General features: G+C 48.2%; 1 protein-coding gene and 1 long non-coding RNA gene across 4 annotated transcripts in view; one reads left to right on the top strand and one right to left on the bottom strand.

Moving 5' to 3' along the window:
* LOC103348555 (uncharacterized) overlaps positions 1-22234 on the bottom strand; it is a 35408-nt gene that overhangs the window by 8849 nt on the left and 4325 nt on the right. Inside the window, exons 2-3 of the long non-coding RNA XR_007920112.2 lie at positions 14959-15010; positions 9122-9269 (exon numbers count right to left, since the gene is read on the bottom strand). This is a non-coding gene — a long non-coding RNA (uncharacterized lncRNA). The remainder of the gene's footprint in view (positions 1-9121; positions 9270-14958; positions 15011-22234) is intronic.
* MRTFB (myocardin related transcription factor B) overlaps positions 5462-22234 on the top strand; it is a 290368-nt gene continuing 273595 nt past the window's right edge. Inside the window, exon 1 of one of the 3 annotated variants that reach the window (XM_070064809.1) lies at positions 5462-5880. The gene's annotated coding sequence lies outside the window, so the exon portion shown is untranslated. The remainder of the gene's footprint in view (positions 5881-22234) is intronic. The other 2 variants (XM_070064810.1, XM_070064815.1) reach the window with 2 other exon arrangements.

Genomic DNA, 22234 nt, shown 5'->3' with positions numbered 1-22234 from the left:
ACCGATAGTACATTGTAGAACCACGGTGAAACAGGACAGGGTTGGCGCCAGGGGCTGGGGGAGTTGTTAGCCAGAGATTGGCTTGTGTCCACTTGCATTACAAAGACAGCAGAACAACAAGCTGGTTTGCTTTTATGTCTATCATAGTTAACAGTGTCAAGAGCAAGTCAGCAGAACCTGGAAAGAGGTAAGAGAATACTGAGGGCCTGTGCACTGTGGAGCCTGGTGGTGTGCAGTAGCCTGTGCCGCCTCTCACTTTGTAGGGCTCCCTGATGGGGAGAAAGCTCTTTCACAGCTTGGCAACAGCGAGGCTAACTTAGAGAAAACCCGTGGCAGTGCAGGCATGCTTGCCCAGTCACATTACCTGTTCACAGAGTAACCAGTTGCACTTTTGTTGACAAATTCCTTGCTATGTGACTTCGGGTTTTTTGTGTTTGTGTGTGTGTGTGTGTGTGTGGTGTTTTTTGTTTTTTGTTTTTTTTTTTTTTTTTTTGAGATTTATTTATTTGAAAAGCAAAATTAGAGGAAGAGAGATCTTCCATCTGCTGGTTGGGCCACAATAGCTGGGGCCAGGAGAGACTGAAACCAGGAGCCTGGAACTCCATCTGGGTCTCCCATTTGGGTGCAGGAGCCCAAGGACTGGGGCCATCTTCTGGTGCTTTCTCGGGTGCATTAGCAGGGAGCTGGATTGGAAGCAGTGCAGCCAGATCTCGAACCTGGTGCTCATATAGGATGCCAGTGCAACAGGCAGCAAATCCCCTGCTGTATCCCAACGCCGGCCCCTATTTCTGCATTATTTTAACCACCTACAAGCCTCCAGGTCCTTGCTTTTCTTTTGAAGCAGCCTTAACATCTTGATTGCTTCACTGATGGAGTCAAAATCTTCCACTTCCATTTTTCTTTTTTTTCTTCTTTTTTGTAAGAGTCACATTTTGGGCATTTTTAAACTTGTACTTTGCAGTGGCCTTGCCAGTGCGATCCCCCATAACTCCCAGACGATGATAAAACCCTGTTTCCAGTCTCGTACACCCTAAAGTTAAACCTCGTAAACCGGGAGGGAATAATACATACACATGCGTGCATTTTTGTTTGGTGCCAGGATGTTACTGTTTTGAAAAGTGAGTTGATAATGATTTTAAGAACTGTAGACAAACGTCAAGGTGCTGGCACATTGCTCAGTGGACTCTTGTTTTTCATTCTGTTTACAAAAGCTTAACTGAAGGTTCCTTGTAGCCGTTGACAGTGGGTGTGAAACTGATTCATAAATGAGAAAGAATTTTAGTGATTCCTGGGCATCTATTGACATGACTAAGCTATTGCTACACCAGAAGAACATGGCTCCTGGAGACCCGGGAGGTAAAAAAATATAAATAAAAAATAAATAAATAAACCTTGTGATTTCAAATCAAGGGGTTTCCCGGGATCCATGAAAATAATAAATAAACCTCTTTGATGAAATGGTGGCGTGGCAGGTGTGAGGTGATGCTGACGGGACGCTTTCCTGTGATTCTGAGCTCCAGAATTCAGTGTCCGTTTAAGGGTGCCCCTCACTGAGGAAGTTCTGCTGCTCCATGCATCAGGAGCTAGGGAGGGAGGAGCTTAGAGCGGGGGAGGCGTGACTGGGCTCTTCTGTTTCCAGCATCCATACTCACGGCAGAGGGCTCTCGGGGGTCCAGGCAGTAACAGCCCAGGCCGTGGGCCATGTGGACTTGCAATGGAAATGAGCACATCAAATAATAAAATGGTCACGAGGTATCCAGGTGCTCCAGAGGTCAGAGGAGGGGGCCGTGTCGTGTGGGGATCAGGAAAAACCTCTGAGGGGAGGTAGAATTGGAGATGAACAGCTAGGCTTTCAGTAGACGGAGGGGCAGGCAGCACAGTCAAGTCTACTGCGGTAGCGAGGAAGCAGATGCAATGGTGGTGTTGAAACAGTCGTGCACGGTGAGGCAGGAACACGGGCCACGTTGTTGGGGCCTCTGCAGGGCAGGATGAGCAGTTTGTTACGGCAGAGGAAACATGAAAGTTTAGTCAAGGAAAAGGTGGGATCGAGAAGTCGGTTTTAGAACTTAGATCTTGCAGCAGCCGGCACTGTGGCACGGCAGGTTAAGCCGCACCTGTGACACCGGCATCCCCTAGGAACTCTGAGTCGAGTCCCAGCTGCTCCACTTCTGATCCCACTCCATGCTAATGCACCTGGGAAAGCATCAGCCGATGGCCCAAGTGCTTGAGTTCTTGCCACCCACGTGGGAGACCCCACTGGATTCCTGGCCTAGCCACAGCTCCAGGCCCAGTCTGTTGGGGCCATTTGGGGAGTGAACCAGTGGATGGAAGCGCTCTCTCTCTGCCTCTCTCTCTGTGCCAAATTAATGGAAGTAAATAAATAAAAATTGAAATTAAATAAAAAGTGAGTTTGAGATAGGAGAGTGATCATAATTGAGCACTTACAGTGTGCTGGGTCCTTTGTGTCTGCAATCCTTACAGATGAGGAAACTTAAAAAGATTTTACTTGAAAATCAGTTAAATAGAGAGAGGAGAGGCAGAGAGAGATGGGGGGGGGGGGGAGTCTTCCATCTGCTGGTTCACTCCCCAGATGGCAGCAATGGCTGGAGCTGTGCCAATCCGAAGCCAGGAGTCAGGAGCTTCTTCCGGATCTCCCACGCGGGTGCAGGGGTCCAAGGGCTTGAGCCATCTTCAATTGCTTTCCCAGGCCATAGCAGAGAGCTGGATCAGAAATGGAACAGCTAGGACTTGAACCGGCGTCATATGGGATGCCAGCACTGCAGGCGGCAGCTTTACCCACTGCGCCACAGCGCTGGCCCCCAGATGAGGAAACTTAAGACAGTCAGATGAGACATGATTGCCACCAGGGTATTAAATGCACAGTCACCCCCCCTCCCCTTGCTCCAAGGAAAAACCATGGTCTGCCTTCCCCTGCCGTCTAGAAGGCAGGGTGGGGTGAAAAGACTACTGTAGTATCTGCTGTAACCATCTCAACAACAGATGATGGGGGCCATGACGCGGCTGATGGCTTTGGAGACAAGAAGGACCCCAAGATAGTGGTCAAGGACATGCACCCAGGAAGAGTCCCCATGAGGCCGCTTCTGGGCTCGGGTGGTGATGAGACTGTAGAATGGAAGCACCCGGAGCCTGGGGAAGAACCTGCGTTTGTGGCTTTGACCGAGTTGATTGCTAGGATGAGCTACACACATGGGCACTGAATCAAGCTCACCGCCCTGAGTCAGCACGCAATGAGGGGGAGCCTGAAAGGGCAGGCGGCCAGAAGGTTAGAGAGTGCAGGCGTTTAGGAGCTGGGAGGACGGGGGACCAGAACCATGCAGCAGCCAGACCCGCAGAGAACTTGAACTTGCAGGGCGTGAGCCCCAAGGCCTTAGGCTGCAGCGATGGGGACTGTCCCGGGATCCCTGGCTGGAACGAGGCGCTGAGGAAGCCATGGGGAGGGTGCAGAGTGGGAAAAACACGGGGCGACTGCTGGCTGGTGATGGACGAGGGCACAGAGTGGGAGAAGGCAGGTGCCAGAGAGAGAGCCCACAGTTGACGCAACCACAGCTCGGCACAGAGGGAGCCAGGGGAGGGCTTTTGCATTTTCTTCCGCGCACACCTACAGAAAACCTGTTTCTGTAAGAGTGTTAAAGACCAACATTCCTATTCCAGGGGACCAGGCTGCTGGGTGACAGCAAGAGCCTCCGGGGAACAGCCCAGAGCCCCTCTGTAACCCATCACTGAAAGCACCCCTCCCAGTGATACACGTGTCGGCAGGCGGGCCAGCCCCCGCCAACAGCAGGTGCCACTGGCCGATCCGAAGCCTGGCTCGCGGTTTTTATTTCGGTCCCACGGAGCGTCCTGCAGCCGGGGCGGCCGAGTTGCTATGGGGATTCGTTCTCCTTCGCCTCCACGCGCCGGAACAGCCGGGCCTTGACTTGCGGGGGCCGTCCGCTCTGCCTGGACCACAGCACCGCTGCTCCCGTCTGCTTGGGGCCAAGAAGGCACTGGCTGCTGGACACGCAAGTCCGGCTTCCTCTGGCCAGGCTGTCCCAACTCCTCGCTCTCCCACGGGGGCGGCCTGCAGCCGTCGTTACGTGGTTTAATGGCTGCGGCGTGGGCAGGGCGTGTGACTCACGCCGCCCTCCTGTCGCTGAGCGGTGGGCGTGAGGTGCGGTGGCCGCTCGCCGCGCTCTCGCGTGCGGCGGGAAGGCGGAGAGCGTGCGGCTCCCGACGAACGCGGCGTTTCCCGGTCGGTTCCGGCAGGGGGCGCCGGCGAGTCACGGCCCGCGCCGGCTTCGTGGGGGATCCGCGGACATCGCGCGGGGGGACGGGCTGCACCCTGGATCCGGGCGGCCCTGCCTCAGCCGTGACGCGGGAGAGGGGCACCAAAATGTCCGACTGCCAGCGTGGCTCGTCCTCATCGATCGGAGGACCCTTGCTGGGTAGGGGGCTGCTTCCCACCAAGGAAGAGGCAGGTCCTGAGTGGATCCTAGCAGTGGCCGGGTGCGCGACCCTGGGCTTCCGTGGAAGCCGAAGCACGCTTCTCAGAGTTCGTGCCCCGGGGGTTGACCTCGGGGCCGTCCTGGCGGAGGTGGGGTCCCGCTGAGGCCATTCCCTGGGGTGCGGGCAGCCCGGGCTGGCCACAGGCGTGGAGTGGGCAGAGGAGAGAGGGGTCGCGTGTCGGGGCCTCCGCGTGGGCCAGTGCGGCCAAGCCCCGCAACACACACCCCGCAGGGCTGCCAGCGAATCACTGCGGGACAAAACGGACACGGATGTGCTTAGATGGCGAAAGGCAGGGGTTGGGGGTGGGGTGGAGAAGTTCAACTTAGCAGGTGGAGTTAATTAACGAACAAGCAGCCACGAGGGGAGGCATGGCCCAGATTTTTTTTTTTAGGCTACAAATGACCTCAATTGGGAACAAGCGTCTACGCGTGGAGTCACTTGGACTCTGAGAATGTGCGCTGTTTCAAACAACGTGGCTCCCCCCATCACAGTGGTTTGGGGACTTCTTCACGTAGGAGAGCTTTGTCGTCCCCTCAGCCGGGCGCTGGAACTCACTGTGTGTGTGTGTGTGTGTGTGTGTGTGTGTGTGTGTGTGTGTTCCGATTCTCCGGATTCTGAATCTATTTTGAGGGTGTGTCTCCACTGGAGCTGACCTCACACAGCATGAGACTATCCTTGCCCTTAATTTCCAAAGACAGCCCCAAAATCTCAGCTCTGCCTCTGGATACATCTGCCTAGACCCATTCAGACTTTTAAGATCCATTTTTCTATAGGAAATCTGGAGCAAGAGCATTGCATTCCCTGTGTATTTTTCTCGGGAACCCCAGGATCTGCAAAATTATTACTTGGAAAACAATGCCAGTTTATTCAGCTAACGTTCACAATGTACCTACCGCGGGCCAAAACACAGAGCCTGGCCCCCAGATGGGATTTAAGATGTTTTTTCCTGGTCTTAGGGGATCCGAAACACCACGCCAGCTTTTGTATTTGTGATCATGGAGTTACTGGAACGTAGTATTTATCTTTGAAAAACAAATAGCCAACAGTCATTGCCTGGAAATGGCCAGACCTTCTCGGCCTGGCGTGCGCTGCAGAATTCTGGGTGCCGTGAGCCTCGGTTACAGAAGCTGTAAAAATATACTTCTCCGTGGCCACCTGCCAAGGAAGGCCTTGTTTCACGTTGAATGCTTAGAGGAATAAGATAGCACGCGCTCCCGAGTCCCGGAGCAGGTGAGGGCGTCTAGTGGGCTTGAGAAGCAGGAAGCCAGCGCTCCGCGGCTCGGACTCTGCCGGCTGTTGGCGGTTTCGCCGGGCAGTGTCGAGGACGGTTTAGAGATGGGAGAGACGGTTTCTCAAAGGGAAGACGCTCTCCAGGTAGGTCTGCTTCATGTAGTCCTCAGAGTGACCTGCAAATGCTTTTGTTACGTGGCTTTTAGCAGGAACCCCAAGCCTGAGCTTGCCTGTGTTTGCTCCAGTTCCCAGTCCTGCTGGCCCGAGCGGAGTGTGCTTTGTGTTTAACATAGATGGTGTTTGTGTTTTAATCGGACCACGGGTGCACAGGATTGGAGTACTTCTGATGCCTGGTTTGTGGAATACGTCATTGATGCGTGCATGACCTACTTCCACTGAGTTTTTAAAAATGATACAGGGAGTGCTCACGAAGTGAGCCCCTCCCCCAGGAAAAGCGAGGGTCCTGACAACTAGACCGTCACCCATACCTAACCGTGGAGACCCACCATACGTCCTACTCCCCTGCTTCTTCCACGCCAAAGGGAACCCTCGGCCTGACTTAGGTGTTTAATATTCCCTTGCTTTGTTCTATACAGTCGTATTAATTTTATGTGTGTTATATGCATTACCAAAACTGGGCTTGTGTAGAAATATATATCCTTAACTCTGTAAAAAAGTGTAATTTTTTTTTTAGTACTTATTCATCTTGGAGATTTCATTAAATGAACCAACCTCAGTTTATTTAACGGCCCTCTCCCTGCTGATTGCGTGGCTTGTTCACAGGTTCTAGGTATTGTAATCAGAACTGCTGGGAAGAGGCTAGCACCTATCTCTTGCACATGACCAGCGTTCTCTTAGGTAAACACCTGGGAGGGAATTGTGGGGGTGGACGGTGCAGGGCCCACCTGTTTGCTGAAGAGATTGTGTTGGTTTACACCGGAGTCAGTGCTGTAAGACAGTCGGGGACCGGCATCCTCTCCGGCACTTGTTAAAGTCAGACTTTTCAAGTGTTGCTGGTTCAAGGTGGAAAAGCTATGCCGTGCCTCATTCTGGTCTTGATTCTCACTTTTACAATCTTGTACCTGATTGGTCAACAAGACTCCTTTCTTAATCTGCTAAGTCTCTGGTTTTTGCCATTTTCTATAGTTTATAGTCTCTTATTAAAGGCATACTTAGTATATTATCAACACTAATCCTTTGTATTTTTTTTTTTTTTGACAGGCAGAGTTAGACAGTGAGAGAGAGAGAGACAGAGAGAAAGGTCTTCCTTTTGCCATTGGTTCACCCTCCAATGGCCGCTGCGCTACGGCCGGTGCACCGTGCTGATCCAATGGCAGGATCCAGGTACTTCTCCTGGTCTCCCATGGGGTGCAGGGCCCAAGCACTTGGGCCATCCTCCACTGCCTTCCTGGGCCGCAGCAGAGAGCTGGCCTGGAAGAGGGGCAACCGGGACAGAATCTGGCGCCCCGACCGGGACTAGAACCCGGTGTGCCGGCGCCGCAAGGTGGAGGATTAGCCTAGTGAGCCGCGGCGCCAGCCTCCTTTGTTGTATTTTTTTAAATTTTCTTTAAGGTATCTTTTGGTGAACAGAAGTTCTGATAGTGATACGTATCAAACTTTTATACCTAATGCTTTTTTTTAAGAAATCTTTTAAGAAAGCGTTCAAGTCTTTGCCACCATAGCATCTAAAATATATTCATCTGTATTTTATATTATTGGCTTTTAAAGTTGATTTCATTTATTTATAATATCAAGTAAGGATCTAAAATGTTATTTATTTGGGTGCCTATCATATTCTGAAATTCTATTTTGTATACAGTCTGTTCCTGGGCTTGCTTCTGCTCTAGTGGTGAGTGATGTGCGCATGTCAAAAGCTTCATGGAAAAATGGAATTAAGAGATGCATTTATGTGGATGCAAAAGTTTTTGAAATTCTTGCATCGTTTTTTATAATATGCATTTTCCAGGAACTTTTTAAAGAACCATCTATGTATGGACTTCAAAATTGCTTTCACCAACATAAGCATTTCTTTTAATTCCACTTTCCACAAACTTTTTGAAATATCCTCTTATAATCATGTTACCTGAAAGTTAGAACAGTTTTATTTTCTCCTTTCCAATCTCTATGCCTCCAGATGGTTTTTCTTACTACACTGTAGGTTCTCCAACACGGAGTTGGCTAGGTGGGTGACGGTGAGCACCTTTGTTTTCTGAGAGAGAATGCTTCTAATCTTTGCAGGCCTGTTACTCCAATTCTAGCCTCCTGTGTTCTTTATAACTTATAACCTCATGATTTTTCTTACTTCTCTTTATATCTTGATTGCTTTAAGGTCATTTTAAATTGGTGATGATTTGTTTTAATCTGACTACATTAGATAATATTCTAGAGATATTTATAAAAGCCGGGGTGGATGTTTGGGCTAGTATTTAAGATACTACTTGGTATACCCGTGTCACATGTCAGAGTGCCTGGGTTCGAGTCCTGGCTCTACTCCCAGTTCCAGCTTCCTGCTAATGCACCTCCTTGGGAGGCAGCAGATGATGGCTCCACCGGGGGGGGGGGGGGGCGGGAGGCCTGCCACCCACAAGGGAGACCGGATTGAGCTCCCAGTGCCTGGCTTCCGCCTGGCCCCACCCTGACTTTTGCAGGCACTTGGAGAGTCAGCCAGCAGATGTCTGTCTCCTTTCTAGTAAAATAAATAAAATTTAGCAAAAAAAAAAAAAAGCTGTTAGAGGAGTGGTCATGATGTTAAATAAATTACATAAAACCAACTTTCTTTGGTACTCCTCATTTTTTCCCTAATATGCTAGTGGATTATTGAGACGCTTTGGGCCAAGTTACTAGAGTAAGCCCGAGTCCCACACTTTCCTGGAGCTACCTTCTGCCCTGGGGAGAGAGCGTGTTCGTGATGAAGAAAATAGGGTGATGAGAAGGAGAAAGAGACAAAATAGAAGAAAGCCACTGGCCTCAGGCCTCTCTTCTTAGCTCCCTGGGAGTGGCACTGACTCCTACTCAGCCTGCACCGGCCCCATCCTCCATGTAGAGAAACCACGTGGAGGGAACGCCTTGCAGGGCTGACGGGGTTGCCTCTGGCTGGCTGCCCAAGCCAGAGGTCCAGCTCCTGCAGCGCAGCTGAGAGAATGCTCCAGAAGATGAGCGCTCCGAGCACAGGAGGCTGGACGCACCCTGCATCCGCGGAGCTGAGCAGCCGTGTGGGCCGGGGCGTGCCCGAGGGACTGGGACTCCCATGCAGTTCACGGCGCCTTCGGACACTCTCAGAGCACGATGCGCTTTATGATTGAGACAGGAGCAGCATTCACTGGAAACAGGAGCACCCCCGACCTCATGGTAGAAGTCAGGGTAGGCTTCCTGGAAGAAGTGATACCTGATGTAATAGTTTGTGTTGCCATCAGTAGCAGAGAGCTGGCCGAGACTGGGGGCACGGAAGTGAAGAGTCCAGGGAAGCTCTGGGCTCACGCAGCCTGCGTTCATATCTCAGATGACCCATCTGGCTAGAACCTCTGTTTTCTCATCTGTCAGATGGAGAAGATAGTACAAAGAACATAATTTCATTAAGAAATTGAATTAAAATAATCAGTGTAGAGCGGTCAACTCTTGATCAAATCATCTCGTGGCCAACTCCCAGAAAAATCGATTACATAGATACAATGTTGCCAAATGACCCACACCAGACTTGCCAGTGATACTGATTGCCTTTAATAGGAATATTTAATTGGACTATTCCAGTTCCGAGTCTGAGTGAGAGAAACACTTTTCTGACTCTTAAGTAATTTAAGGTTGGCAATGCCACTTAGCAAATTAGTGTTATGAAATGCTACTTCATACGGGGTGGCAAAGAAGGAACAGGAATAAATTGAATTTTTTTCTTATGAAATGTTGACCAACAAAAGCTTAAGCGTTTCAGGTCAAACATGTTTGCTTTTGTTTTTCTAATATCTATCTAATTATAATACTGCCGAATGTCTTTTTCTGTCCAAACTGTAAGCATTTACAATGATCTTTTACCAGTTCCTTTGATGGCACATCAGGCTTACACATAAATGCATTACATGTAAAAGTGAATTCAGTTGGAATTCAATTTTTTTTTTTTTTTTGACAGGCAGAGTGGACAGAGAGAGAGACAGAAAGGTCTTCCTTTTGCCATTGGTTCACCCTCCAATGGCCGCCGCGGCCGGCGCATCGCACTGATCCGATGGCAGGAGCCAGGTGCTTCTCCTGGTCTCCCATGGGGTGCAGGGCCCAAGCACTTGGGCCATCCTCCACTGCATTCCTGGGCCACAGCAGAGAGCTGGGCTGGAATGGGGGCAACCGGGACAGAATCCGGCACCCCGACTGGGACAAGAACCCGGTGTGCCGGCGCCGCTAGGTGGAGGATTAGCCTATTGAGCTGCGGCACCGGCCTTATGGGAATTCAATTTTAAACCTATTAAATTTTAATGTAAAATATGCCAAAGAAATCTGAAATCCGGCGCCGCGGCTCAATAGGCTAATCTTCCGCCTACGGCGCCGGCACACCGGGTTCTAGTCCCAGTCGGGGCGCCGGATTCTACCCCAATTGCTCCTCTTCCAGTCCAGCTCTCTGCTGTGGCCTGGGAGTGCAGTAGAGGATGGCCCAAGTGCTTGGGCCCTGCACCTGCATGGGAGACCAGGAGAAGCACCTGGCTTCTGGCTTCGGACCAGCGCTTTGTGCCAGCCGCAGCGGCCATTGGAGGGTGAACCAAAGGAAAACCTTTCTCCCTGTCTGTCTCTCTCTCTGTCCACTCTGCCTGTAAATATATATATATATATATATATATATATATATATATATATATATATATGAAAACACTACAGAGAGTAAGGTTAGCTGAAACAGTACTTCCCTGAAAAATGCTAAAATTTTCTTCTTTTGAAAGATCTATTTATTTACTTATTTGAAAGGCAGAGAGGGGAAGAAGCAGACAGACAGATCTTTCATCAGCTCGTTCACTCTCCAAATGGCCACAACAGCCAGGGCTGGGCCAGACCCAATCCAAGAGGCAGGAACTTCAACCTGGTGTGACTGGCAGGGACCCAAGTACTTAGGCCATCTCCTGCTGCCTTCCCAGGCACATCAGCAGGAAGCTGGGTAAGAGGTAGAGCAGCCAGGACTCGAACCAGTGCTCCCATATGGGATGCCAGCATCGCAAGCAGCGGCTTAACCCACTGCACCACAACACTGGCACTTAAAATTTTATTTGGTAACAGGGATCATTTTGAATATATTACTGAGTAGCAGTTTGCTTAAAGATTTGGCAAGAAAAGATATTAAAAAGTCCAAAGAAGAACAAATTAATTTCCTTGACGTGTTTAAAATCCCCCATCATTGGGGCCGGCATTGTGGCCGGCATTGTGGCATAGTGGGCTAAACCACCGCCAGAGACAGCAGAATCCCAGATGTGCACCGGTTCGAGTCCCGGCTGCTCCAGCTCCAGTCCAACTCCCTTCTGATGCGCCTGGGAAAGCAGCAGGAGATGGCCAAGTACTTGGGTCCCTGCATCCCCATGGAAGATCCAGATGAAGCTCCTGGCTTCAGCCTGGCCCAGACCTGACTGTTGTGGCCATTTGGGGAGTGAATCAGCGGATGGATGATTTCTCCCTCTGTCTTACCCTCTCTGTCTCTGTCTCTATAGCTCTACCTTTCAAATAAATAAAAACCTTAAAAAAAAAAAACCCTCATCATCACTAAGTTATGAAAACTAAAATATTGAACAAAGGTATGGTAAAAAAAAAAAATAGGGGGCTGGCATTGTGGCACAGCAGGTTAAGCTGCCGCTTGCAATGGTGGCGACCCACATTGGAGCACCAGTTGTAGTCCCAGCTGCTCTGCTTCCAATACAGCCTCCTGTTAATGCACTGGGAAAGCAGTGGAGGATGGCCCAACTGCTTGGGCCCACAGGAGAGAGCTTGATGGAGTTCCAGACTCCTGGCTTCAGACCAGCCTAGCCAAAACCACAGTGGCCATTTGGGGAGTGAATCAGTGGACTGGCTCTTTATCCCTTTCTTTAAAACTAAAATAATTACTTAAAAAGCAATGTAAACCAATTACAATACAGCTCATAGGAATGTGGATTTTTGCCTTATACTTTATCTTTGAAAATTCTAAATGTATATTTCAGGGAAAATTAATATAAATCAAAATTTTCCTATAAAAATACTAAAAGTACATTGTTATCATCAAAAACCAAAACTCAGCATTGCCTTTCAAGCTATTTGCAGCCACAGCTATTAAAACTTGTAGTTTTAGAGAATAGGTGAATTAGATCATTTAGGCCAGTGGTTGGTTTTGGAAAACAAATTCGATAGGTGGGCTTTCAGGAAATTAATTTCTGCCAGGTTAGACTAGAGCTCCAAGAAGAGAATGATGTCCTGGCAGACAAACCCGGGGAGGGACAGGTGGGACGGAGAAAGAAGTCCAGGGGTGAGGTTACGGCTAAGGAGGGAGGGAAGGGGTGTGTTGATGGGGGAGGGGCCCAGGCGCAGTGGGATTTAGCACCCTGGCAGTTTTATCCTACCCATTGGCTACTTTGTGACACTTTTTTTTTTTTCCTGGTTGTAAACATATCATGACCTCATTAAGTCTGGACTATGGAGAAGTAAAAAAGAACTTTCATCTTTTAGAAAAGAAATTAAGCTTTTTCTTTTTTAAAAAAATTACTTAAAAGGCAGAGACAGATCGCCTATGTGCTGGTTCCTTCCCCAAATGCCCACAACAACCAAGGCGGGGCCAGGTGAAGCCAGGACCTTGGAACTCAACTTGGATCTCTCCCACAGTGTGGCAGGGACACAACTGCGTGAGCCCTCACCACTGCCTCCCAGGGCGTGGGTCAGCAGGAAGCTAGAACTCCAAGGCTGAGCCAGGATTCAAACCCAGGAACTCTGTTATGGGACGTAGATATCCCAGATGGTGGCACCCCTGCTACACCAAATGCCTCTCAAATTATTTTTCTATAGATTTATTTCTTTTTTTAATATTTATTTTATTTATTTGAAAGAGTTAGAGAGGTAAAGACAGAGAGAGAGAGATCTTCCATGTGCTGGTTCACTCCCCAGATGGCCACACAGCCGGAGCTGTGCCAATCCGGAGCCAGGAGCCAGGAGTTTCTTCCGGGTCTCCCATGTGAGTGCAGGGGCCCAAGGACTTGGATCATCCTCTACTGCATTCCCAGGCCACAGCAGAGAGCTGGATCAGAAGTGGAGCAGCTGGGACTAGAACCGGCGCCCATATGGGATGCCCGTGCTTCCGGCCACGGCTTAAACCTGCTGTGCCACAGCGCTGGCCCCTTTATAGATTTATTTCCATAGCAACTTTCTTGATATAGAAAGTTCTCCTGAAAGGCTATAACCCTTTGTATACCCATCAACAACATCTGTCTAACTTCTCTCACCCTAGCTAAGGATCCTCTTTAGAATTCTCTTCCTTGACCCTAGAGTCACATCTGCTAGAGTAAAACATTATATTAAAAAAGTGAACTTAGGCAAAAGCCATTATATTAGCCTTCCTTGTATCCATAAGAGGTATATTCCAAGCCCCAAAGCAGATGCCTAAAACCATAGAGAGAACCAAGCCCCCACCCCACCCCCCACACACACTCCTGCAATAAAGCTCTACTTATCAGTTTCAATAAGAGGTTAACAACAGCAGCAATAAAACAGAACAATTATGACAATATACTGTAGTCAAATTATGTGAATATGGTCTCTATTGAGCTAAGACAAAATAATAGTATTTTTTTTATTTGAGAGGCAGAGTTCCAGACAGAGAAAGGGACTGACAGAGAGGTCTTCCATCTGCTGTCAATCCCCAAATGACCACAACAACCAGAGTTGGGCCAATCCAAAGCCAGGAGCCAGGAGCTACCTCCAGGTCTCCCACAAGGGTGCAGGGGCCCAAGCAGTTGGGCCATCTTCCACTGCTTTCCCAGGCCATAGCGCTGGCACACCAGGTTCTAGTCCCGGTCAGGGCGCCGGATTCTGTCCCGGTTGCCCCTCTTCCAGGCCAGCTCTCTGCTGTGGCCCGGGAGTGCAGTGGAGGATGGCCCAAGTGCTTGGGCCCTGCACCCACGTGGGAGACCAGGATATGCACCTGGCTCCTGCCTTTGGATCAGTGAGGTGCGCTGGCCGCAGCGCGCCGGCCACGGCGGCCATTGGAGGGTGAACCAACGGCAAAGGAAGACCTTTCTCTCTGTCTCTCTCTCTCTGTGTCCACTCTGCCTGTCAAAAAAAAAAAAAAAAAAAAAAAAAGCAGTTGGGACACAAACCAGTGCCCATATGGGATGCTGGCTCTGCAGGCAGAGGCTTAACCTATTATGCCACAACACTGGCCCCAAAATACTGGTATATTCAGGGTCAGGCATTTGGCAGTTAAGTAGTTGAGCACATCAGACTGACTGTGCTCCGACTCCAGCTTCCTGCCAGGCAGACCCTGGGAGGTGGCAGTGATGTCTGCAGTCAACGTAACTTTGTTCCTGCCACTCACATGGGAGACTTGGACTGAGTTCCCAGCTCCTGGCCTCAGTCATGGCCCAGCCCTAACTGCTGTGGATATTTGGGGATCAGATGAGAGCTCTCCTTCTCTCTGCTTTTCAGATACATTTAAAATAGATATATTGGGGCCAGCTCTGTGACATATGGGTAAAGCTGCCACCTGTGACACCAGCATCCCCTATGGGCAGCAGCTTGAGTCCCTGCTGCTCCACTTCCAATCCAGCTCCCTGCTAATGCACCTGGGAAAGCAGTGGAAGATGGCCCAAGCCCTTGGGCCTCTGCACCCATGGCTGAGACCCAGATGAAGCGCCTGGTTCCTGGCTCCTGGCTTTGGCCCGGCCCCGCCCTGGCCATTGTGGCCATTTGGGGAGTAAAGCAATGGATGGAAGATACCTCACTCTCTCTCTGGTTCTCACTTTAAAAATAAACAAGTCTTTAAAATATTAAATATATTGTCACTTTCAATCATGGGCAACAGAAACCATGGAAAATAAAACTGCAGATAAGGGAGGACTATTATACACCTAGAAATGTGTGTGATTATTAGAAAATATGGGCAGGCAAATGTATAATTTTATATCATTAGAGAGCTATTTGTAGCACTTCAACATGAATTTTGGACATTTTTCTATTTTTGTATATATAAATTTCACTTTAAATGGAGTCTTCTATGTATGCTATTTTGTAAATATTTACCTGGTTTTGTATGCAGCTTGTCAACTTCATAAATGGTCTTCTCCATGGTTATCTGGTTGGTACAAAGTATTCCCTGAGTGAGTGGTATCTAAAATATGTATCAAATGTGCCTCACAGCCACCAGCCAATCAGAATGGATGCTGGCTGGTGCATCCATACACGCAGATCAACCTTGGACTTCATTATTGACCCTTACATTGTTGCTGATTGTTCCCTATTAGAGGCAGTGATGAAATGAGTATCTTTTACATCAAACCTTTATACACATCCATGATTTTTTCAAGATCAATTTTAATAAGTGAGAATCCCTAAACATAAAATAATGACATATTTAGCTTTTTGGTATGTACAAGCATACTGGTCTCCCACATGTGTGGCAGATGGCCATCTCCTTGTACCATTTTCTGCTGCCTTCCCAAGCACAGTAGCAGAGAGCTGGACTGGAAGCAGAGCAGCCAAGATTTGAACCAGCACTTCAGTATTTGAAGCTGGCGTCACAAGCCATAGCTTAACGGGCTGAACTACAACACCAGCCCTGTGTGAACTGTTTGCAGTACCTTTGCATTGATGTTTGTACTTGGGTATGTTTCAGTGCTTCTAATTCTTTTCCTATGTTATGTTGATTGCTCTGTAATCATATGTTTAATTAGCATTTTAGAATAAATTTTAATAATTTGTTAGAGGATGCCTCTCTAATATTGTGCTCTTTGAAGTATTTATTGGCTAAGCAGACATCCTCAAGTATTTATTATTCCAGATGAGCATTTCAGATTTTGGTGGCTGGGACTGGCATTTGGTATAGCAGGTGAAGCTCACCTACAACGCCAGCATCCCATATGGGCGTCGGTTCAAGTCCCGGTTGCTCCATTTCAGATGCAGCTCCCTGCTGATAGATCTGGGAAAACAGTGGAAGATGGGTCCCCCATCCTCTCCTCCCCCCTTAACTGTACCTTTCAAATAAATAAATCTTTTTTTTAAAAAAAAAGATTCTGGTTGTTTTAAGAAAAAATATGTATAAAATTTTTATTGGAATTATATTACATTTGTGATATTTTGGTAATGATGGGCATCCTTGCAGTATTAGAAAATACAGTGTTTCTTCATTTCATGTTCTTCATTATTTTGTAGCTTGATTCAAATACCTACTGCACATTTCTTGCCCAACTACTTCAAAGTATTTGTTGTTGTTGCAAATTATGACTGAACTCCCACCCCAGCCCTGGCCAGTTATATAGCAGTGGGCAACAGATAGCCCATGGGCCATATAAGGCCCACAGAAACTTATGGTCTGGTCTTGACAAGTCAACTGCAGGTTGGAATCAGAATTCAGTAAATCTAAAGCAGGCTAATTTTTAAGTTGATAATTTTGTGTGCCCCATGAATAATGTTAAAAATATCCAAATCACCTTTGGCAGAAAAAAGATTCCCCATCCCCAAGAGGAAATGAAGTTTTATGGATTTCATAACTGACCATCTTACAGAACTTGTAGTCACTGTAATATTTTTATTTATTTGCATATATCTCATAAATGCAACATTAGGAACATAATACTTCTCACCGTACCCACCCTCCTACCCACTCTCACTGTAATAGTTTTACAACTGATTCTCTTGAATATTACAAGTAGACCATTGCTTCATTTAAAAATATTGAAGGGTGGGCATTTGGTGCAGAGGTCAGATGACACTTAGGACATTGGCATCCTGTATTCAAGTGCCAGTCCCAGCTGTACTCCCAATTCCAGTTTCCTACTAGTGCATACCCTGGGAGGCAGCCAGTGATGGTCCCTGCCATGGGTGGCAGGGACCCATGTGGGAGATCTGGTTTGGGTTCCCTGCTCCTGGTGTCAGGCCCAGCTGTTGTGGATACTTGGGGAGTGAATTAGCAGATGGGAGATACTTTCTCTCTTTCTCCCCATTTCTTACTCCCCTCCCCCATCTCTTTCATAAATAAAGATCTTTAAAAACTCATGATACTGTTGTTTCCTTTCTAATATTTATATATATTCAATTTCTTGTCTCATTCATTGGGTTCAGGAATTCAGGTGCCCAGGCAGCCCAGGAAAGTCACCATGGAAGAGTGAACTGAGCGAGGTGCAGCCTTTGGCAAACAGGAGATCCCAGGCCAGGTCCAAAGGGGGAGCCCTCTCCCAGCCCCAGCCCATTTCTGCGACTAGAGAAACAGGTCTGGGGCTAACAGAGGGTCAGAGTTTTGTTGTTTTGTTTTGTTTTCGTTTTTTGGTTTTTTTTTTTTTTTTTTTTTTTTTTTAAGATGTGCCAAAGGTCAAGTTTGTGGGTATTTTAAATGTTGAAAATGAACTCAACTTTTTCAGCACCAGTGAAGTCAGATAGACGGTCTGATGGTCACACTCCACCCAGGCTGACAGTAGCCCTCACTTTGGCTGGAACTTTCAAAATCTAAGAATGTGTTAAGTAGTAACACCAGGCGTTCTTGCCCTATCCTGGTTAGTAAAAATACATCCGTCCTCTGACCAATATTTTGTGGGCTCTGGATCTGAGATAAATACTGTTTTCCATGTTCTCCATCTCTCTTCCCAGTTTGACAAGAGCATTGTGTGTAGGAGAGAAACGCCTGTTAGCTGGCATGCTTTTCTTCTACGTCATCTGAGTGTTAGGGATCCATAAATGTTCTTAGATTGAACTATCCTTATGTGTGTGATCTGTGGAATTAAGCTATACTTTGTGATGTCATACTATTCTTTTAAATATGGATTTGGGTTTTGTATTATGTTTTAGTTAAGGGTTATAAAATAGAAGAAAATGATAGATTTGTTTGAAAAGCAGGGTAACAGAGAGAGAGAGACCTTCTACCCGCTGATTCACTGCCCAAATGGCCACAATGACTAGGGTCAGGCCAGACTCAGGAGCCAGGAACTCCATCTGGGTCTCGCATGTGGATGGCAGGGATCCACGTGCTTGGACCATCTTTGGATACCTTTCCAGCCACATTAGCAGGGAGTGGAGCAGCCAGGACTCGAATCAGTGCTCATAGGAGATGCCCACGTGGCGAGCTCAACCCGCTGAACCACAGTGCTAGCCCCAAATATCACATTTCTCAGCCTTGTACCTTGCCTGATGCCTCCGAGTCTCGTGAACACCACTGTCCTCATTTTTTGGCTGCATAACGTGACGCCTTGCTGAGAGAGAAGGGAGAGGTAATAAGACGCTAAGACTCCGTCCGGCCCGCCCAGACAAGCCTGTGGATTAGTGCATGTGATGACGGAAGGGGGAAAGGTCAGAAAGCTGCGTTGCTTCCAATCAATGAATCCCTCTGTGTTGTGTTCTTAGAGACTCTGAGAAAAGGAGAAAGAGCTCAGGAGAGAGAGAGAGCACAGAGCTGTCCAAAGCACCTGCTGAGGCTGTGACCTGGTCCCTTCTCGGACATCCCTGCAGCTGTGGGTCAGTATGTCTGAGCCGTGCTGTAGAGGGGACAAACAGCTGAGCAGCTCCTCTCTCTGCCCCAGGCAGGCTCTGCCTTTGCTTAAGGGCTCCTGCCCTGACTTCCCCGACCTCACGCCTTCACAGCAGGTGGGGAGCCTGGAGGCCTGAGGACACAGACTCTACACATGGGTTTGGTCTCCTTGGAACTGGGACCTCTGGGGCCCCGGGTGGCTGGACCCTGTGTCCCCTGCCTTCCAGAGCGTGTTCTGGATACCAGGACCCCGGAATTCTCTATCCAAGTGGTCTGAGGCTGCCTGTAGCCAGTTCACTGGGTCTGTTCTCCCCAGGAAGACCACCGTGACTAATGGTGTGGATTATGGACAGAGCATGGTCCTCTCCCCTAGGGCTGTCATGATGCAGGACGGAGCTGGGGTGTCCAACTTGCCCTGCATGGTTAGAGAACAGCTCAGAACCCTGAGGGACCTGGGAGGGCTTTCCAAGTGGTTATGAAATGTATTTATCAAGAGGGATGCAAACACAGTTTGTTAGCTTGACTTAGAGCTTTCCAGTATTTGGACCACATGGTGGACCTGCCTTTGAACTTTGACCCCCAGGCCCACATTGCTTGGGGAAAACCTGTTGCTGAGTGCATTGTTCAGGTGGGCATGAGGCCACCCATGGCCAGAGACCTGCAACAGGAAGGCACATCGGGACTTTGTTCATTCATTTCCTAGGTGGTGAATGTACAGCCCATATATTCTCTTCCTTACAAAGTCACCAAGAGAAACAGAAAAACCCTTGCCTCTGTGTGTGTGTGTGTGTTCCTAGGGCTGGTGGTTTTTAAAACACAGAGATTCATTTTGTCCCGGCGCTGGGAGCTGGAAGTGTGAGATCAAAGTGCAGGCTCTGAGGAAGGATCCTTCTTTACCTCTTCCCAGCTTTGAACAGTTCCTCCCCATCTCCTGTGGCCCTGGGCTTGTGGCTGCGTCTCCCCAGTCCCCGCCTCTGCCTTCCTGTGTCTCTCTGTGTCCTCTCCGCTTCCTATAGGGACACCAGTCACTGGCTTTAGGGCCTACCCTCACCACAGCATTACCTCACCACAGAATTACATCTGCAAAGACCCGATTTCAAAATCGGAGCATGAATTCCAGCATGGATTCCAGGTAGACGTGGATTTTACAGAGAGAGGATTCAGCCCACTACACTGTCCCTAAATAAGTTTGACCTATAGAGTTCATGTTTTCCTCTCTCCCTCTCCTTCTCCCTCCCTGTTCCTCTTCCTCTTCCTCCTCCCTCCCCCGTCCCTCTCCATCACCATCTCTCTCTGCCTGTCTGTTTTTCTAAGTACTGTGCTAGCTGGGTTGGGCCTGTATTGTAAAATTGATTAGGACACAGACTTTTTTGTACTCCAGAAAGTGCCTCTTTCCTTAAGGGTGGACAGAATTTGCCCGCCTGCTGGCGTCGTTTGTCAGCTTCGTGTAACACCAGTCCAGTCCGTGTTCCCGCCTCTTCTTCAGTACGGTTGTTGTCTTCCTGTGGTCAGCACGTTCAAGCACAGGAAGCTTTGAACTTCAATCTTCTCTCACATCTATGTTTCTAGGCCTTTTCGATTCCAGTGGGATTTATTTCTGTTTTCTTTTGTGCTCATGTAACATTGCCAGAGGTTTCTGTCTCTCTCTTATTATTTATTTATTTATTTTTAGTCTTTTAACGGAGCTGGCTCTTTGATCTCTCTGATAATTCTATTATTCTGTTTTCTAATTTGCTTATGTCTGCTTTTATCTTTTATTTCTTCTGCCATCCTTAGATTCACTTTATTACTTTCTGTCACAGTTTTTTAGCTTGATACTCTTTTGTTTTCTTTTGTTCCTTCTTATTTAGGAAGAACATCACTTAAGCTTTGCTTTTCTCCAGGCACAGAGAAAACAATGTGTTTGGAAGAGGGCATGCATATAAAAAGCATAGAAAAACTCTCTCGCTCTCTCTCAATTTAATAAAGAAAAATTTAAAAATGTCAAAACCATAGAGGTTGGGGACCTGGCTAAAATGCTAGTTTTTTCTGATAACGCCTCTATGCACATCATCCATTCTATATGGTTGCTCCCTGATGACTGTCCCCTAGAGGCCCCAGGTGGTTAACATCCAGGGAAGGCCCGGGCTCCATCTTTCCAGTAGCCATGGAAGAGATGGCTTTCCACCCTTGTCCTGCCTGCTGAATCAGGTTTGTCTTGTTTGAGGGCCCTGAAGCCTAAGTGGTTCTTATTTAGAATCGGATCAGCCAGGCCTACAAGTGACAAAACCCTTTAGGACACTGCGTATCTATGAAGATAACCTTACGCACCGACTCGGTTCCCTGTCCCCTGGCACAGAGCCTGCCCTCACCCCCAGCCTTGGCTGCCTAGAAATCTGTCTCCATGGCTCTGGTGAGATTTGCTCAAGAACTCACAAAAGAGCCTTAAAAATGTGTTCTTTCCATGTCGGTTTTCTGAACTTGGTTTTGAAGAAGTATGTGCATTTCACATCACTTGCCAAAACTGTTGGCATAAAATGGTTAAGTGTCCTTTTGAAAAAATTAAAAATAGAGCAGCCCTGTGATTGTAGCATTCCCACTATTGGGTAGATAGCCAAAGGAGATGAGATCAGTCTGTCGAAGAGACATCTGCACTCTGTTTATTGCAGCACTAGGGCCAAGATACGGAGTCCACCTAAGTGTCTGTCAACAGAGGAATGGATAAAGCACGGTGTATACAGACAATGCAACACAGTTCAGCCATGGGAAATGGTGAGAGCCTGTCGCTGGCAACAACATGGATGAATCTAGAGGACATGTGTTGGGTGTACCCTGTGTTCACCAAGTTTTGGCTCTCAAAAAACCAGAGAACCCTGTGTCATGGGATCAGAGCAAGTTAACTTCTTCATTGGAAGCCAGTGTCCTGGGAGAGGGGCCGTTGTCATGAGTGGGACGTAGCAGCGGGTCCCTCCGAGCAGGCTTGGTGCTCTGAGCCTTTGTGCTGCCGCAGGTTTCTAGGTACCGTGGGCTGAGTGTGACAGAATGGCTAAGAGCCTACAGGAACAGCTCTGGTGTGGAAACCTGGCTGGGCTAGTTGGCTTTGAAATCTATTGTATAGGGTCGTTGGGATTGAGTCAGAAAACTAAGGAGGGGCTGGCGTTGTGGCACAGCAAGTTAAACCACAGATCACAATGCCAGTGTCCCATACCAGAGTGTAAGTTCGAGTCCTAACTACATCACTTCTGGTCCAGCTTCCTGCTAATGCACCTGGGAGGGCAGCAGATGATGGCCCAAGTATTTGGGCTCCTGCCACCAATGTGGGAAACTCAGAGTTCCAGACTTCTGGCTTCAACATGGACCATCCTCAGACACTGCAACCATTTGAGGAGTGAATCGGGGAATGGAAGATCTCTCTTTCTCTCTCTTCTCCCTCTCCTCTCTCTCTCTCCTCTCTAATGCTCTTCCGTGGTGGGGGTGGGGGGGGAAGGGAGGGAAGGGGAAGAAAAAGAAGGTAAACATAGGAAAAGCCCACAGCATGGTACCTGGAGCTTTGCGAATGTTCAAGTCTTGTGTTAATGCTTTGATCATTAAAGTCATCATCAAAGTGCTCAGGTCATTGGAAACAGGAAATTCTACAGATTTGGTCCTTGGTGATTTGCTGCTCTTTGAATCATATTCTTGATTGAAGTCCTCCTTGGACAACCTTACCCACCTCTGATCGTGCCGTATTTCAACAGTTAACACTGGTCCAGGGCCATTTAGAACAGGTTGTGGGAAAAGGAAAGGAATTTGAAAAGGAGACGTTGTAAAAAAAAAAAAAAAAAAGAATAGGATGCTTATTTTTCCAGTTAGGAGCAGGAGTGA

Source organism: Oryctolagus cuniculus, chromosome 19, assembly GCF_964237555.1.
Source record: "Oryctolagus cuniculus chromosome 19, mOryCun1.1, whole genome shotgun sequence".
Taxonomy (NCBI): Eukaryota; Metazoa; Chordata; class Mammalia; order Lagomorpha; family Leporidae; genus Oryctolagus; species Oryctolagus cuniculus.
The sequence above is the reverse complement of the archived record's forward strand: the minus strand, read 5'-3'. Positions and strand labels throughout refer to the sequence as shown.